The sequence below is a fragment of the Molothrus aeneus genome, chromosome Z (genome assembly GCF_037042795.1).
Source record: "Molothrus aeneus isolate 106 chromosome Z, BPBGC_Maene_1.0, whole genome shotgun sequence".
Classification (NCBI taxonomy): Eukaryota; Metazoa; Chordata; class Aves; order Passeriformes; family Icteridae; genus Molothrus; species Molothrus aeneus.
The window spans coordinates 57,623,945-57,640,577 of NC_089680.1; positions in this window are offsets into that span (position 1 = coordinate 57,623,945).

Sequence of the window (16,633 nt, forward strand, 5' to 3'; positions counted from 1 at the left end):
TGGTACAAACATGACCTGACCTGTGAAGTTACTCTCTTGAGCCCTCTTGTCTCAAAGAGTGAGTAAGTTATAAGAAAAGCATTAAAGGAGACAGGTTTTTACTGCCTGTGCCAGCTGAATACAAGGCAGTCTTAAGTTGCATGTATATGCCCCATTATTCAGAATATATGAAAGTACGTATTTTTAATACATTGGTTTGCACAGCTAAGCTATGCATACAATATTAATGTATGCATGCACCTCTATATGCATAGAAAACTTAATGCTCTCTAAATGTGCTGTTTCAAATGGAACACAACATAAAACAGACAAATCAAATATATCACTGCTAAAACTAGGCACTCCTCATTTTATCTACTGTGTGACATTTAAGTCATTACTGTTCTGTTCAATTAACTTGAAATATGCTTTCTGATAGCACTTTTTGTTCCCCTAAAAATCATATTACTGAGCAAGTGCCTTCTTGCTGAGCAGTTCATCAGTGCTAAAAGGTGTGTTGTGATTGGATTTAACCACTATTAAAAGTGGATAAAACGACTTGTTAAAAGAATTTTAAAATACATGTCTCTGATGGTAGTATTTCCTTTTAAAAAGCACAGAGAGGTTTTGATGCATTTTTCTCTGTATTGTATCTTGAGGCTTCATGTACATTGTTTTAATATACAGTAAAGTATCTGAAAAACAAAGTCATAACAGCATAATCAGAACATAACTATATCAGCAGTGGGCTGGTACATACTGCAGTGTCCCAGAGTGGCATTTGTGTGTAAAAAATCTTGTCCTGAGTCAATGGGCTACAAATCAGCAAAGCATTCGAGATATGTAATGCAAAAAAAAGGGGAAGTTCTTTGTTATGTTGGTATTAGAGCCAGCAGTAGATGATGATGAGTGGACTGCAATCTGCAGTGCAGCTGGGGAAAAGATCTTGTGCTTGTGTGCAGGAGCTGGACCACTGAAGGTCTTGCAGGTCAGAACAAGAATTTTAAAATTAATATTCTGCTTCTCAGAGAAGCAGAGTAGTGGGCAGAGTAACTATGGTAAGTTGGAGCCTTGGAAGCAAGCTAGCAATCTGTCAGGAACATTCTTTAAATACTTGGGGATGGTGCCACAAGCCTTTACTCTGTCTCAGTTCCTTGGGCATTAGGAAGTATATCCCAAGCACTTGTAAGTATTACAAACATGTTAAACAAACAAACAAACAAACAAAACACTGACTAGAAGAATATTCTCCTTCTACAAATCAGAACATAAAGGCAGCATTTGTAAGACTCAGGACTAGGAATTCTCCAACCCCTCTTTATGCTCTGGTCAAATGCCTCTCATTCCTCACAAGAATGATGATTTGTGCAGCTCTAAACCATAGCAGAGGCCCCAAATAGACTGACCATGAGTGGGTAGTGATCAGGTAATTACTTATGCTAGTCCCATGCTGTCAAAGGGGAGATGAGGGTCAGAATGCAAGTTCTGCGCCCCCTCCCAGTCCCTCTGACCTCAAGGTCAGTGATGAATTATTCACTTTCCTATGCTTTCAGGGAAGGGAACAGGTGAGGCTTAGTCAGCTTTGTACAGAGGGCTGCATGCACAGAAAACCAAGCAGCCCCTCATTTTTATCTGTTGTTTCTGTCTACCTTTCAATGCATAAACAAATCATATGTGCAATCCTTTCTTCAGAAGAATCCCCAAAAGACTAGCATTGGAAAATCTGTAACACAGTCAGCCCTGAAGAAGTTAGCTGTTGTTATAGTGCAAAGCACTACTGCTGTCTAATAAATGAGAGTTAATAAAATGAAGTGGTAAACCAACATGTGAGTTATGAAGATCATCCTTCTCTAATGGGTGTTATCTAGTGTCCCATAGATGCTCAATATGTGTTGTTTGTATCAAATAATAAAGTCTTGTGTCAGTAGCATTAACTGGAAATGGTTCTCTGTGATCATAGAATAAAAGCTATCAAGGAGTTTTGTTGCCTGTACTTAGTTCTCTCTCCTTTTTTTCCTCACTCTTCTCTGTGCTTCCTGTCAGAATGGTATTTATAGGAGCAATTCTTCAATTAGTTTTAAAAAAAGCTTAAAAACATCTTGATACAGATGAAGACATAGGAATGTTAGTGTAATAGGCCAAGTTAATCCCCATTGTAAATCCATTTTTTCAACGCAGGGTAAATCTGTGTCAAAAATGTCCAAAAAAAATTTAGTCAAGATGTAAAGCTCAAATTAAAAAGTGCAACAGAACAATGCATCTATTGAGTGTTTCAAGTGTGTCTTTGTATGCCTTATTGTGATTCCAACATAGCTCTGTGGTAAAAATGTTAAGAACTCTTCTATTCTTCTGTAATTTGAAGTATCACATTCTTCTGTAATATGAATGCAGAGTTACCATTAGATCTCTGGTATGCAAAGGAGAGATCAATTAATTTTATAAACTGGCTTTGGACAAATGATGCTGAAACAATCAGTGTTTTGGTGTTAACAGGAGTTACACAGTTTTGAATGCCAGGATTCTTAAATTTTGGGACATATTGAAAAAAGCTGAATGTTTTCAATTGTGCCCTACTGTTTCTCTGAGATTAAAGGGAATAATAAATTAAAAGTTGAAAGATATTTATATTAAAAAAATTACTCTGTCAAACTCTGCTATAGTGCTCTAAAGTGATTCTCTAAAAGCCAAAATACTGTGGGGAACAGGAAGGCTAAAACATACTTAAAGTAAACATGTTTTTATATCCTTTAACATTTTGGTCTATTTGCTAAGGAATTCTGGTGGTTTTAATCATTCTATATTTCCATGTGAGTGTGTGCATGATAATATCATAGTTATTTCACCTGGTTACTTTAGGCCTTGTTGTCCAGTTCCTACCTAAATGCCCCGAAACAAACTAACTTCTTACAAGTCTGATGAAATTGTGAACCCTGGGGATTCTCAAGGAGTGTGTTAGTTTTGCATTACTTGATTTTTTGGTAAGGAGGGAAGAAGCAGGAGGCAGGAGATGCTCTGGTCATCGGAGCTGAGATTCTTCTACAAGCCATGATGAGGACTAATACAACAAATTGTTTCCCTGTAATTCATAAAGTGCATGCGTGGATGCAGAGACCCACCCGCTGCCTTTGAGAAAAGGTGTTCACACTGGAGTGCATGGATCTGGAGCGCATGGATGCTGAAAAGCTGTATTCTAGTAGGAAACTCAGAGAGAAGATAGAGAAGGAGAACCCTTGCTTCCAAACTCATCCTTAAAAACTTACAACAAATCATCCTTAAGAAACTACACCCCATGAACTAAAATGACCCACGCCATGTAGTTAAAGAAGACTATTTTGCCCATGGGAGAGACTCACATTACAGCCAGTTGGAGAGGACTGCTACTCCTAAATATTAGAACCATGTTGGAGAAGTCCATGGAAAGAACCCTATGAAGAGACTCTTCTCCTTAGGTGAACTGAAGAAAGATTCTAGAAGTGACAAACTGACTAAACCCCCATGTTTTGTCTCCCTCCACTATCAGTGGGAAGGAAAGTAGGGCTGGGGAGGGAGGGGAGGCATTCTAATGGTTTATTTTAGCTCTCATTATCCTTTTATTGTTTTAATACATTTTTCTTTATACCTATTAGTTTTGAGTTGATTTTGTCCTTAAAGTGTTTTCTCCTAATCCTTATCTCACCCCATGAGCCTTTTGGTTTTTCTTTCCCCCTCCTCTGCTCAACTACAGTAGAGGAAAATGAGTGAATGTTGTTTTGTTGGTCCCTAGCTTCTAGCCAGTGTCAAACCCCAACAAGGGGAGACCCTTATTACTGCTACAAGCAGGGAGAGTGCTACAGTGTGAACTCTCCCTTATTAAAATTTATGTCTAAATGCAGACAAAGCATCAGCTGGCCCACATATCTTATTCAGACAGGAGCAAATCCAAGCACAAGAAACAGATACAAAGCAGATGAGGGCTCGTTAGCTCCACTGCTAATATGACATTTATACTCAATTGAGTTTGAGCCTCTTGTTCAGTAGCACCCTGGACAAGAAAGTTGACTGTTTCAAAGTGTTTCTGACAACTTATGCACTCTCTTTAATGCAATAATCTCTAAAGTGTTCTTCACAATTGTTATACAGGTGGAACCTGGCCGTGCAGATATTCAGAAGTACAGAGAAAGACAGCATAAATAAATATATATCTATATATACACATGTGTGTGTGTGCACTCGTCTATAAATATACATACATTTGAAAGGTCTTTAGATATATGTATATATGTGTGTACACATATCTAATGTGTGTTTGTGTATGAATATGCGAGTCTATATTCTACGAATATCAGTACTTAAAAAAACTTGGTAAAATGGTATTGCGTCATTCTCAATTAACACTCTCAGAATAGTCCTCAATCGAGGACTTCATAGTTAGACTCCAGTGAACACTGGTGAATTTAATATTTTAAAACTCAGCAACTAAGGAGACCAAAAAATACATTTATCAAAATATATTTATCTACCTATGGAGCAAATATTGGACTTCAGGCAGAGGGACAATATCATGCAAGTGCTTCCCTTCCCTTCCCTGAACCTTCCCTGAACCTTCCCTTCCCTGAACCTTCCCTGAACCTTCCCTTCCCGGAACCTTCCCTGAACCTTCTCTTCCCTGAACCTTCCCTTCCCTGAACCTTCCCTTCCCTGAACCTTCCCTGAACCTTCCCTTCCCAGAACCTTCCCGGAACCTTCCCGGAACTTTCCCTTCCCGGAACTTTCTCTTCTCCGAACTTTCCTGGAACCTTCCCGGAACCTTCCCTTTCCTTCCCTTTCCTTTTTCCTTCTATTTTTCCTTTCTTTTCCAAACCTTTCCTTTCCTTTCTGAACCTTTCCTTTCCTTTCCAAACCTTTCCTTTCTGAACCCTTCCCCTTACCTTTCCTCTTTCCTTTCCTTTTTCCTTTTTCTGTTTTTTCTGAGTGGATGCCTGAACAGGGGTTATTATTCTGAACCACTACAGTCATTAATTATCTGTGTTCTCTGATTTGTTAATAATAATTAGCACTTCAATGTGCTTTGCATTCAACAAAAAGCCGATGAAACAAAAGACAAGCCTAATTAGTGTTGTGATTCTATTTTACATTTTAGGCCTTTTCCTTTTTTTCCTTTTTTTTTCCTTTGGAAGGGAAAAGTTTTTAATTTTCAGCAAGTTTTCAAACTAATTTAAACTGACTACGTTCAGACTACTACTAAAAGTTAGTCACTAACTTGCCAATACCAGCTTAATCAATTACATCTGGAGCAGCTAATGCGGAACTGAACAGTATGCATGTTAATGACTGTTGCTGATGGCATTTATTTCATTGACAAATTGCTTTACATTCTTATTTTCAGGTTTCTGATGGCCAAGTTGTGAATATTCAAATTTTACTTTCCTTCTAAAAAAATCTAACCAGGTAGGAACATCATAATACTCATTTATGAAATCTAAATTACAATAAGCAGATTTTTTGGGGGGGTTTGACATTTTATTTTTGAGCCTACCTCTTTAAACTACACAGTATTTTAAGTACAAAGATAAGAATTGCATTAAATATTTATTTTGTTGAAATATAAGCAACATTAACAAGTATCAAATCTCTTAAACTTTCCACAGTGACAATGTGAACATTTAAAACAGTAATCAGTTTTTTTCAATAAATATTAGCCAGAACAAAGTTAATTTAGGGGAGGGTTCATCCAGGAGATTTCCAGGAGCACTTGTTTTAGTGTTCCTGAATGGCATACCTGCACGTTACTTTGCAGGGAAATTGATCTTGTTTACAATACTAATATTTTGTCTACATATTTGCTTTGTGCAAATACATTTCCACAAAGGGCCACAGAATGCAAGAATTATTAGATGTAATTTCCTTGTAACCACTAGACAGTGACTGCCTGAAGTGGCAAAGGGGAATACTTTTGCTGCATATGGACCAATTTTTTTTTTTTTTTTTTTTTTTTTTACATCAAGTACTATCTTTGTGGTCAAACAAGGTAAAAGCAAATACAACAACAAAATAAAAGAAGGGCTCTGTGGAAAAGAACCACAGAGTAAAAGTGCAATATGACACCTACAAGATGGCTGCCTTTTCATTTTTTGTCCATGATTATAGACCACTTTCTATAAGAAACTTAATGGAAAATGTCCATTAACAAATGTCCTAGAGGAACTGCAGCTACATCCCCCTAACACTCTTGCAAAGAGTAACAAAATATATTAAACATATTAAGCTTATATACACAGCAGAACATCACACAGATTTGTCTGGAGGAATATCTGCACATGAGTCATCACACTGATATCAACAAGTTTGGGTGCATGAAGAGGACAGAAAGACACAGATGAATATGAATAATATAAAAGAAATCCCTTCACAGATTAATAACATAGAAGAAATCCCTTAAATATAATAGGCAAAATTAGCATAGATTTATCCAACAGTGACACCATTTTAGCAGATGATTAATATTTATATATATGTACGACTAATACATATATAGTGTGTTAAAAAGATCTTTAGGGAGGCTTCTCAAATTTGCATAGAAAATACAACTTTGTATGAGGTATTAACTCCTCTGCTCTTGGTTTAAAAGTTATGGAAACAATATGAAGGTAATGTTCAACATTGGATCACGAACTTGCTAAAAAAGACCACACAGTCTTACAAAACATTAGATCAAGTCCAGCAACAATTTTGTGGACAAAATTAAGGTTTCTTAAAAACTGTAAATAGTTTGGTTTTTAGTCTATTCAGCAAAAATTGGTAGGTTACAAGGTTACTCAGTGGGCTGAGACTGCAGATGAAGAACAAAGCAAATGGTTCAGTTTCAATGGGAAATATAATAAAAACCCCTTTATCTAAAAGCCATCAGGGACAAGCACTAAATACAAGTTAACAAGCAGGAACTGATAAGATAACATTTATGTGAGGTCAGAAGTCAAATGCCAGTCAAAAGCTTTTAGCCTCTTGGGTTATAAACAAGAATAGATAAAACACAGATAGATACTTATTGGATTTTAAAGGAATCTGATAATCATGAGTGAATAACTCGATGATTTATGTAATTGGGACTTACAGAATAGGAACTTCATCATTAATATAAAATGCAAAGCTTCTGGTCTGTAATTCTCCTGGGTTTTCGTCTTTTTCTTCTTTTAATTCACTTTTCTCTCTCTTGTTAATCCATACAATCCAAAGCAGACAGGCAATCAAAACGATAATAATTGTCTTAAAACAGGTGCATATTATCTTTTATATTATCAATTATCTTATTTTGTCAATAAGATAATTGATCTGTGCAATCCAAGGTTTGTCTGAGCATTCAATAGGCTAAATATTTACAGTCAGCATATATAAAAGAACAATAGTCACCCTCCCCATTGGGGTGTTAATACCAATGGAGTTCTGTTTTGTTGATTTTCTTTGAGTCCACTAAAATAAAAAGCAATCTCATTTCACATTAAAGGGATGTCCCTTTAAAGAGATGACAACAAGAAAAAATCAACCAGCATCTGATATTAAAAGAAATCTAGTTTTTACATGCATAAATGTTTCATGTGGATTCACAAAAACTTTAATTACACTTCTAATATATCCAGGGAATAGTAACTTCTCCTCTATGTGCTACTTCATGTAGTTTAAATCTTCAAATTCTGTTTATTGCCTGTATTTTTGTCCAAAAGTAATTCTGAAGGTAACGCTAAAAAAAAAAAAACAAATAAAATGTAATATTCACCATCCAAGAAAGAAACAAGGATTGACAGAAGGCCTTTCTAGGCCTACTTACTGTTTCTTTAAACAGAGTTCACAATTCACTAGGCAAACACTGTGGATTTAAAATGCTTAAAAATATTTATCAGAAGAATTTTATCACCAGATTTAAATGATACCTGGAGCGCATTCACCTTTATTGACAATCTCTGTTCCAAATGTCCATTTGTTCCACAAGAGATCCCAAAGCAAAACAACAAGGACTAACTGTTTTGATTCAGTCAATGTTTAGTAAAAAAACCCAAGCAACCCTAATCAGCATATTGATTGCATTGTCAACCAACAAATCTGAGCATTACATGCCATTAAAGGCTCATTAAATTTTCTGTTCTACAATGGGAGCTTTAGCTTTTGAGCTGCATGCTTTTTGCTCCAAATTATTGCTTAATCCATACTTTTTTCACTTCTGACTGTCCCCCTGTGTCCCCCCCCCTCCACATCATAGGCAGAAATTTCAATACCTAGATACATGAAAGCAAGGTAAATAGAGCTCAGATTTTTATTTCTTTTCTGAATTCAAGCTGTTTGGGTGTCACGAGTGATCAAGAGTGAAACTACTTTGCTAGATTCTCACTCTGAGTGGTTTAACTTCAGTGAAGCATCCCTCTTCCAAGGACAGGAATAGTAGGTGATTTAGGTATGGGAATGCTTGAACAATTTGGTGGGTTGGGAGAGAAACACTTAAGACAGCAACATTTTGTCCTTTAAATTGGAAGTGATTGCTTAATGAGAGAGAAAAGCAAAAACTTGTCAAAAACCTCCAAACCCTTTCTATTGTATTAATGTAAACACTGAACAAAATAAAGAAACCCACCCTTTAGGTTACAGAGCACAAAATTTCTTGTCTGTCTCAAATATCAAGGACTGCAGTTAGGACACTTTGGTAGGGCTCACAGGGGAGTAAAAAGTTTATCTGCCTCCGCCTTGCATACTAAGGAGCACATAATCATTATTAAAATGCAAGCAAATGTCAGCCACTAAATTAAAATGCATCTTTGGATTGCTAATTGTGCTTATTGCAAATTTGGGTCATTTTGCATGAGTGATGACTCTAATGTGGGGCTGAGATTGCCATGTAGCACAGTGAATTCCTGATTCCCTGCACTAATCCTGAACTCAGTGATTGTGTCAGGTGCAGTTCTGTATGCTCCAGGAGCTGGTTCATCTGTATCAATACAAATAAGGCAACTCCTACAATCAAAGCCTCATGAGTCTAAAGCCTGATTGCTGAGAGCAGGCTTAAGTGCTACACAGGCTGACTTTCAAATCATGCTAACTGGCAAAACAGCTGTAATGTCCCCCCCGGTTTCAAAGCCAGCCTTTTGCCAAAAAAGACCAAACAATGCAGGACAAGCATCGTTTTGGGTGCTTAGAAAATTAATTCATATATATATATATATATATATATATAGAGCCAGTGATTCCTGGCATAGCCCGCCTCTTTTCTCAAGGACGATCCTCTAGGTCTTGTGGTTTCTCCACCCCTGCCCCCCCCCACCCTGTGCATTGTCCCTGCCGCCCATCCCAAAGAGGAGCTGTTTTTGTCATGTCTCTCACTCACTCACCTCTTCCTCCTGGCTTTCAAGAAAATCCTAAGGAAACTCCTTACTGAAATCTTCTCTCTGTCTGCTCCCTAGTTTTTAGGCCTTGTTCTGTCTGCCTTTCCATTAAGTCTACGAAACTGGAGAAGAATGCTACCTTGAAAAAGAATAAGGCAGTGAAGGGGTTATAAAAATCCAAAGGCTGCTCCAGGGGATCTGTATCAACGTATATAATACGTGAGCATACCCTATAAATATAATACACAGAGTACTATAATTGCAAAACAGGAGAAAAAATAGCCTTTCCAGCAAGAGCAAACCCCTTGGGCAGGGCAAAGAGGAGACCTACATCCCAAGTACCCTGCCCAGAAGCTAAAAACTCTGTCACAGCCAACATTGGTTCCAGAAAACCAGAGTTTCAGGCAGCAGGAGCTGCACTGCTTTCCTCACTCCAGGCAGAGAGTGGCCACTTGTAATAATCAATTTGAAGGATTATTTTTTTCAACATTCCACTTCATCCAGAGGCTGGTAACATGGCAGCCCGGGCCTTCGACAAGGCTTCGACTTCACTTTTGGATGGGAAACTGAGCAAAACCAAACAACCTCTATAAAGTATGTGAAAGGAAACACCAGACTTTCACACTTCCCTCCACATCTTACCCCTTCTGTTTACTCTGTTCACAGGTCTTAGGAGGCATGGGCAAGGCCAAAAGTGCGACAAGTAAATCCAACCTCAAAATCCTGTATTCCCACAGTGGCTACAACCAGACACCTGGTCCATGCCCACTAGCGCCTCACCCTCTCCCGTCCCCATAACAGAATTAACAGATATTTTCCTAAGAGCAAATCAGAATTTGGCAAATTGTGTGTGACAGTCAATTTGCTCACAATATCCACTCTTTCCTAGAGTTATAGATGGATAATGAGATGATTGGCTCTCACAATTAAGGGATGAATATTGTGTGAATATTAAGAAAATCTTTAGTGATGTATAGTTATGTTTATTGTACTTTAGATGTCCTCTGTTCTCCCCATAGTTCCCTTTCCCCCCATCCCCGTATTGTTGCCATCAGACAGCCTGGGTTGTCTAGGACGGGTAGAAAGAAGGTGTGCACATGTGGCCCTGGCATGGGGCAGTTGGGAATGGAAAAGCTTGTTGCTTACTTTCTTTTAATTTGATTGGAGATCAGGTGTTGCAGCATGGCAACACCTGATCTCCAATCAAATTAAAAGAAAGCAGTCTCCATTGATAAATGGCAAAGAAGAGCTGACTGACTGACTTTGGGAGAGGCCAGGGCTGGCTGATGCAACCCCCCAGGACTATAAAAGACTAAGCATCCATCTTAAAGATGAGCTAGCCACACGGTAGCCAGCCATAAGGGCAGCTTCCAGGCCTGCTTTTCCTTATGTGGTCATTTTGTTGTATTTTTGTTAAGGTTTAATCAACCCTTTAAATTTTCTAAAGAGCAGTCATTTCTTACAAAATGGGGGCTTGTCTGCGAGCATCTGGAAATGTCAGATTGAGGATCACCAGATTTAAACGGTGTTAGAGTGATGGCGAAAGTCACCATTCAGTAGAAATGGTGTTCGTGTTACGACAATTAGTCACAGCACATGGGGAGGGGAAGGAAACCGCGTAGCTACTCCACTTGGAGGAGCGGGGTGCACAGCACCCAGTGCAGTGAGCTTCTGGTGCACGAGCAGCACAATAACTTCCAGAGCTTACCAGCCAAGACACGCGCCTGCCTGCAGTGACTTCGTGGTGGCTGGTGCCAGCGGGGCCGCTGCTTGGGGTGGGCAAGCAGGGTTTCTCAGGATGCTATGGTGGTTCTCCTGACCCACGGGCATGGAGGAGGCCAGGGGCCAACTCTACATAGAGTCACGTTTGTGGCCACACTTGGTAGGGCGGCTTTCATGAGATCAGGGTATTGGGTGGCTGGCAGTGCCCAGAAGTGGTGGAAAACCGTGGGAAGTGGGGAGGCTGCTGGTGGCAACCATTTTGCCAATTATTTTGCTCTTGCCAAGTGCATAGAGTTTCCAAGCCAGGGACCACGTGGGCCCACGTGGCCAGTGGTGTGCTGGGGGAGGTGCCTGGCATGGGGACTTTCGGTGCTGCTAGCCAGTTTGGGGTTGGCTGCAGCAGTTGGGGGCATTGGAGCCTGGAGTCACCGGTGTGGGGCTGCTGGTGGCGAAGGATGCACTCGTGGACCAGAGGAGTTTGGAGGTGTGGGGCCACCAGTGGCAAGAGCTACGGGCACCAAGAGCCTTTGGGCTTGGCGCTGCTGGGGAGTTGGGGCGTTGGAGCCCAGAGCCACTGGTCCATCAGTGCAGGCTGCTGGCGGTGGGGGCTGTGCTCCTGTTGACTGAGAGATAGGGAGGCACGGAGCTGCAGGTGGCGGGGGGTCGCTACTGGGTGCGGCGGGGCATGCAGGGCACTTCATGACGAGCGTTGGGGATGGGCTCGGTTGTGCAAGGACCTTGTGGACACAGGTCACTAGCCCAGCAGCGGTGCCATGGGATGCATTCTGTGTGGAAACTGCTGAGAGTCAAAAACACCTGGTTGTGCAGGGGCTTCTCTGTGACCCATCAGTATTGGGCTGAACTGACCTGGAGCAGGGATGCGTGAAGGTGTGAGAAACGACTGCTCACTTTGAAAATTTAAAAAGGTTTTTTAAACCTTGACAACAAAAGGACTACATAAGGAAAAAGCTGCAGCACTGGGAACTGCCCCTCGTGCATACCACATGGCTAGCTCATCTTTAAGATGGATGCAAGAGTCTTTTATACCCCTGGGGACTGCATCAGCCAACCCTGGCCTCTCCCAAAGTCTGTCAGCCAGCTCTTCTTTGCCATTTATCGGTGGAGACTGCTTTCTTGTAACTTGATTGGAGATCAGGTGTTGCCATGCCGCATCCCCTAAGCAACAAGCTTTTGCATTCCCAACTGCCCCATGCAAGGGGCACATATGCACGTCTTCTCTCTACTTGTCCTAGACAACCCAGGCTGTCTGATGGCAACAATACAGAGTGGGGGGGGAAAGGGAACTTGGGGAAAACAGAGGACATCTAAACTACAATAATATAGCTATACATCACTAAAGATTTTCTTAATATTCACACAATATTCATCCCTTAAGTGCGAGAGCCAATCATCTCATTATCCATCTATAACAAGGAGCAGTACCAGCTCAACGGGGAGGGAGCAGCGACTCAAGGATGCCGCTCCTACCGCTCGGGCAGGGCTGGCCTGGGGGCACCAGGCTGCGGAGACTCCCCTGCAATGTTCACCAGCATGCAACTGTGCTGCTACAGGTGGATAACAATATTTGCAACTGATGATCTTTGGTAATTTGGGGTTGGGGGAATGAGACAGGTACATGTAACCAAAATGACACATTAACTTTTGAAACATAAAAAAATAGAGTGACCCACATTTTCTGAATAATTCACAGTGAGATGACAGAGCAGTAGCTCCATAATTTGCAGTTTTGAAGAATGTGGTATAAAGGCTTTAACCATATCTAGTCAGGGGATACAACAGTGCATGATCGTGTCTTTTCAGCAAGGGAGTCCCCCACCAGCAGCAACCTTCTAAATCCATTTGAGGAGATAACAGGTAACTATTCACAACATAACCTGAGAGCTGTATGGCTAACAGCTTTCCAGGACTAGTAAACAGACAGCAAATGAAATAAATTCCTCTCTCTAAGAAACACCAAAAGCTACCTTATACTGATCTCCACAAGTCTCTTAGTAGGCTTGGTAGGCTCCTTGCAGCTTGACCCAGCTCCCAATCTCCCTTCTGACTAGCGCTGAAATAGACACTTAGTTTTCCCTGCTTTTTATACTATCAGCTTAGGATTTCTAACTTGTCCCACAGTAAAGGCCACGTATTACTTTTTCACTGGGGGGGGGGGGAAATGGTGGCAGACATTCATGCCATTGTAAACTCATAAAAACTTATCAAGAGCCTGCTCATGATCAGTGACTGTCCTCAAAGAGGTTACCTGAAGGTATCTTGTTAACCAACCTGTTTTAATAAGGCTCCACATTTGTACACTACTTACCTCTCAGAGCCACCTTATATAGGTGATGTTCATAGCAAAAACTCAGTATGTTCTATTGTGTACTCACACTCCATGACTTATCACAGGCATTACGCTTTAAGAATTGGGATGTCCATTCAGTACAGGCTAAACAAACAAACCAGAGAAACTAAAAAATAGCAATATAGCTAAAAAACCCTCAACAAACCAAAACCAAAAAACCAAAACCACAAATAATGAATATATGAAGATGGCCTAATGTTGAATGTCTCAGTGACACCCTAGCTCTAGATAACAATAGCATATTCCATGGTAAGAGTCATTGTTTTGGTCCACACAGGTTATTGAACTGGAGTGAAACATAAACTTGAAGCTAAATTTAAGAAGACAGCTGCCACCCAACCTCTCAGCTAGCAAAAAAAAAAAAAAAAAAAAAAAAAAAAAAAAAAAAAAAAAAAAAAAAAAATTCAGCCCTGTACAAGAAAAAAGGAGAAAATACATGCCAGAACATAAAGCTGGTTTAGGTATATATTATAATCTTTAAGATTATAATCTTTACAAGTACAGCCACAATCCTTATGTATTCATGGAACTATCTCACTCTTCCAACTGATATTTTCTACTTTTTTGAATTTATCCTACTTGTACACCAAATTTTTATTTGAAATTCAAATAAAAACTGTAAAGTGATCACATAATAACTGTAAAATGATCATAATTTTAAATGTGCCAGTTCTGACCATTAAGGATAGATACTCTGCTGATAAACAAAGAGGATCAATTCTTGCTATGAAGAAGCAATGTGTCAAATCAGAGCTATGAAATCAATTTCATTTTCCATGATATCCTCATTTTCTTCTTTTCCTTGTACAGACAAAGAATGAGTATTTAAAGGAATATGGGATGGTGGAGCTGATTGTGGCATATTTACTCAATGAATATGTATTCGGGTATTGTAATGAACTTGTTTTAAAATATTCGTATTATATAAATGTTAGTTGAAGTTGACACTAAATATTGAATAAACGTATCAAAAGGGCAGTACGTCATCTTCACTTCTCCTGTATTGTGTAACATTTGGGCTGCTGTTTGCTCTGGTTGTATACATTTTCTTATGGAAAATTAATTTTTTAAACTTATACTGAAATGATGATTGAGTATGACAGATGAAGAAAGAAGGAGGGAGTATAACAGAGGGAGTTTAGAGACTGAGCCACCCACAAGAGATTATGATAAACTTCCCAGGGCTACTGTTCTATTTGTCTCAATTAATACTATTTAGTTAATAGGTCTCTTTCTCTGGACATTAGAATGGAAGACACAAGGAAGACTGAGGTTTAAACCTATTCCAATTTTTCAGCACAAGGGAAGAATCAGGAACATGCTGTTACTAAATGTCTTGGTTTGGAAAGACAAGAGTCTGCTAAGGGAGGCAGGAGCCTCCCCTGAAATGGAAAATATAAACCCCCTTTCTCCAAATTGTTATAAATTTTAAAAATTAAGGGGCTCTCAGGCAAAAATATGAGAGCAGGAATAACAGTTCTTTACTAGGGAAGAAAATAAAAAGATAAAATAATCTAAACAGATAAAATAAACTAAACACTGACAGAGTCAGAACTCAACCTGACGCCCTGTTGGTCAGGGTGTTGGTAGCAGTCCAATTGGAATTGTGGCTGCAGTCCTCCTGGAGTGTCAGGTGTGGTTCTGTTGGAGCCGGGATCCTGTAGAAAAGGATGTAGTCTTCCTCTGAAGATCCAGTGGAAGAAGCAGCTGTTTGTCTGGGAAATCCAGTGGAGAAGCCAAGCTGGTGTTCCAGAATCTCAAGATAATAGCTGGGTAGGAATGCTTGGCTCTTCCCTCTGGGCAGAGCATCTCAAAATAGGATGCTATCGTTCTTATCAGTCATGCAGTGACATTCAGTAGCCTGTTATCTGCAGATGGCTCCCCAGAGGGAGGATTGGTTGGGAAAGAGATAAGGAAAACTGCCCACTTAACAGAAGAAAACTGTCATACAAATGGCAAATAGAATACAATTTGCTTAGCAATCCAGGACACTAAAAACCCCAAAAACTTTCATAATTTTTTTTCTTAAGGGCTACATGACAAAGAAGTGTTTCATAAGCATTTGTGCCAACATGACAAAGACTAAAACCAATAGGACTAAAAGGGTTGTGAGAAAGTACCTCAGCTCTATATTTTCTTTATGTCTAAAGATGGTATTCTGTGGGAGACAGCCAGGGAGCAGATGAACCTGGAATACCGTGGGAGAACACCTCTGTATATTTAGGGTGAGAGACTGGCACAATTCCCCATAGTTCTTTGCTTGCTAATGCTAATGTACTGTTGTCAATTGACTGCTGTTCATCCCCCAGTTCCAGAAAGTTCTGTGTTCCCTGTTCCTCCATTGGCTTTCCCTGAGAGACTCCTCCCACTCTGCTCCCCCATTGGTGTATCCTGTCTCACTCCACCTTAACTCCACCCCTGACTCCCTTCCCCATTGGATAAGTTGCGCCCTGTCCCCTCCTACCTTCACACAGTTATATAACCTGGCCCCACCCCTGCTCCTGGCTCTTCAGGCCTGATTCCTTTCAGCAGGGCTTGTGTTCCTGCTTGCTCCTGTTTCTCGCCTCACCCTCACCTCACCTGGACCCTTGGATTTTCCCTTAATAAACCCTGCTGGATCTGCTATGCGAGAAGTCCTCTCACAGGACCATAATTTTCTCTGGTGAGGCGTTGATTACACCATCTGGGCTCAGGTATCTGGTGGGCTGGGGGAGTTCTCAAAGCAGCCTGGAGACATTTTAGGTACTGCAGGCACCCAGACAGCACCTGCCTGGGGAAGCTACTCTGGCCACTTGCAGTATTCTCCAATTCCCTCCCATTTTTTAGAATATGGCTTTTAAATACATTATTTGCCATACTTTCTAGTACTACTTCATTTTTATCTCAGGGAAAAGAATTCTCTCACACTTAAGAGACCTTAGTGTAAAAACATTTACATTCCTAAAGACACTGTGTACAGGAGTGTGAAATAGAGGATGGGTTTACTGGCCTGAAATACAGCTTACGGGATGTCAGCAGACATTTGAAGAGGGAAGAAATAGTGCCATCTAATTTCCTCCTAATTTAGTACTGACATAATTCTGTCTGCTGCTAGAGGGTTACTGCAGCTGGAGTTCATATTCCTCATATTCTTTTACTAATCCTTCAGAATTTATATGGGCGGATTGTATTGAGAATGTTGAAATTCAAGTGCGTGGATCATCAAGTTTCATTGCTACAA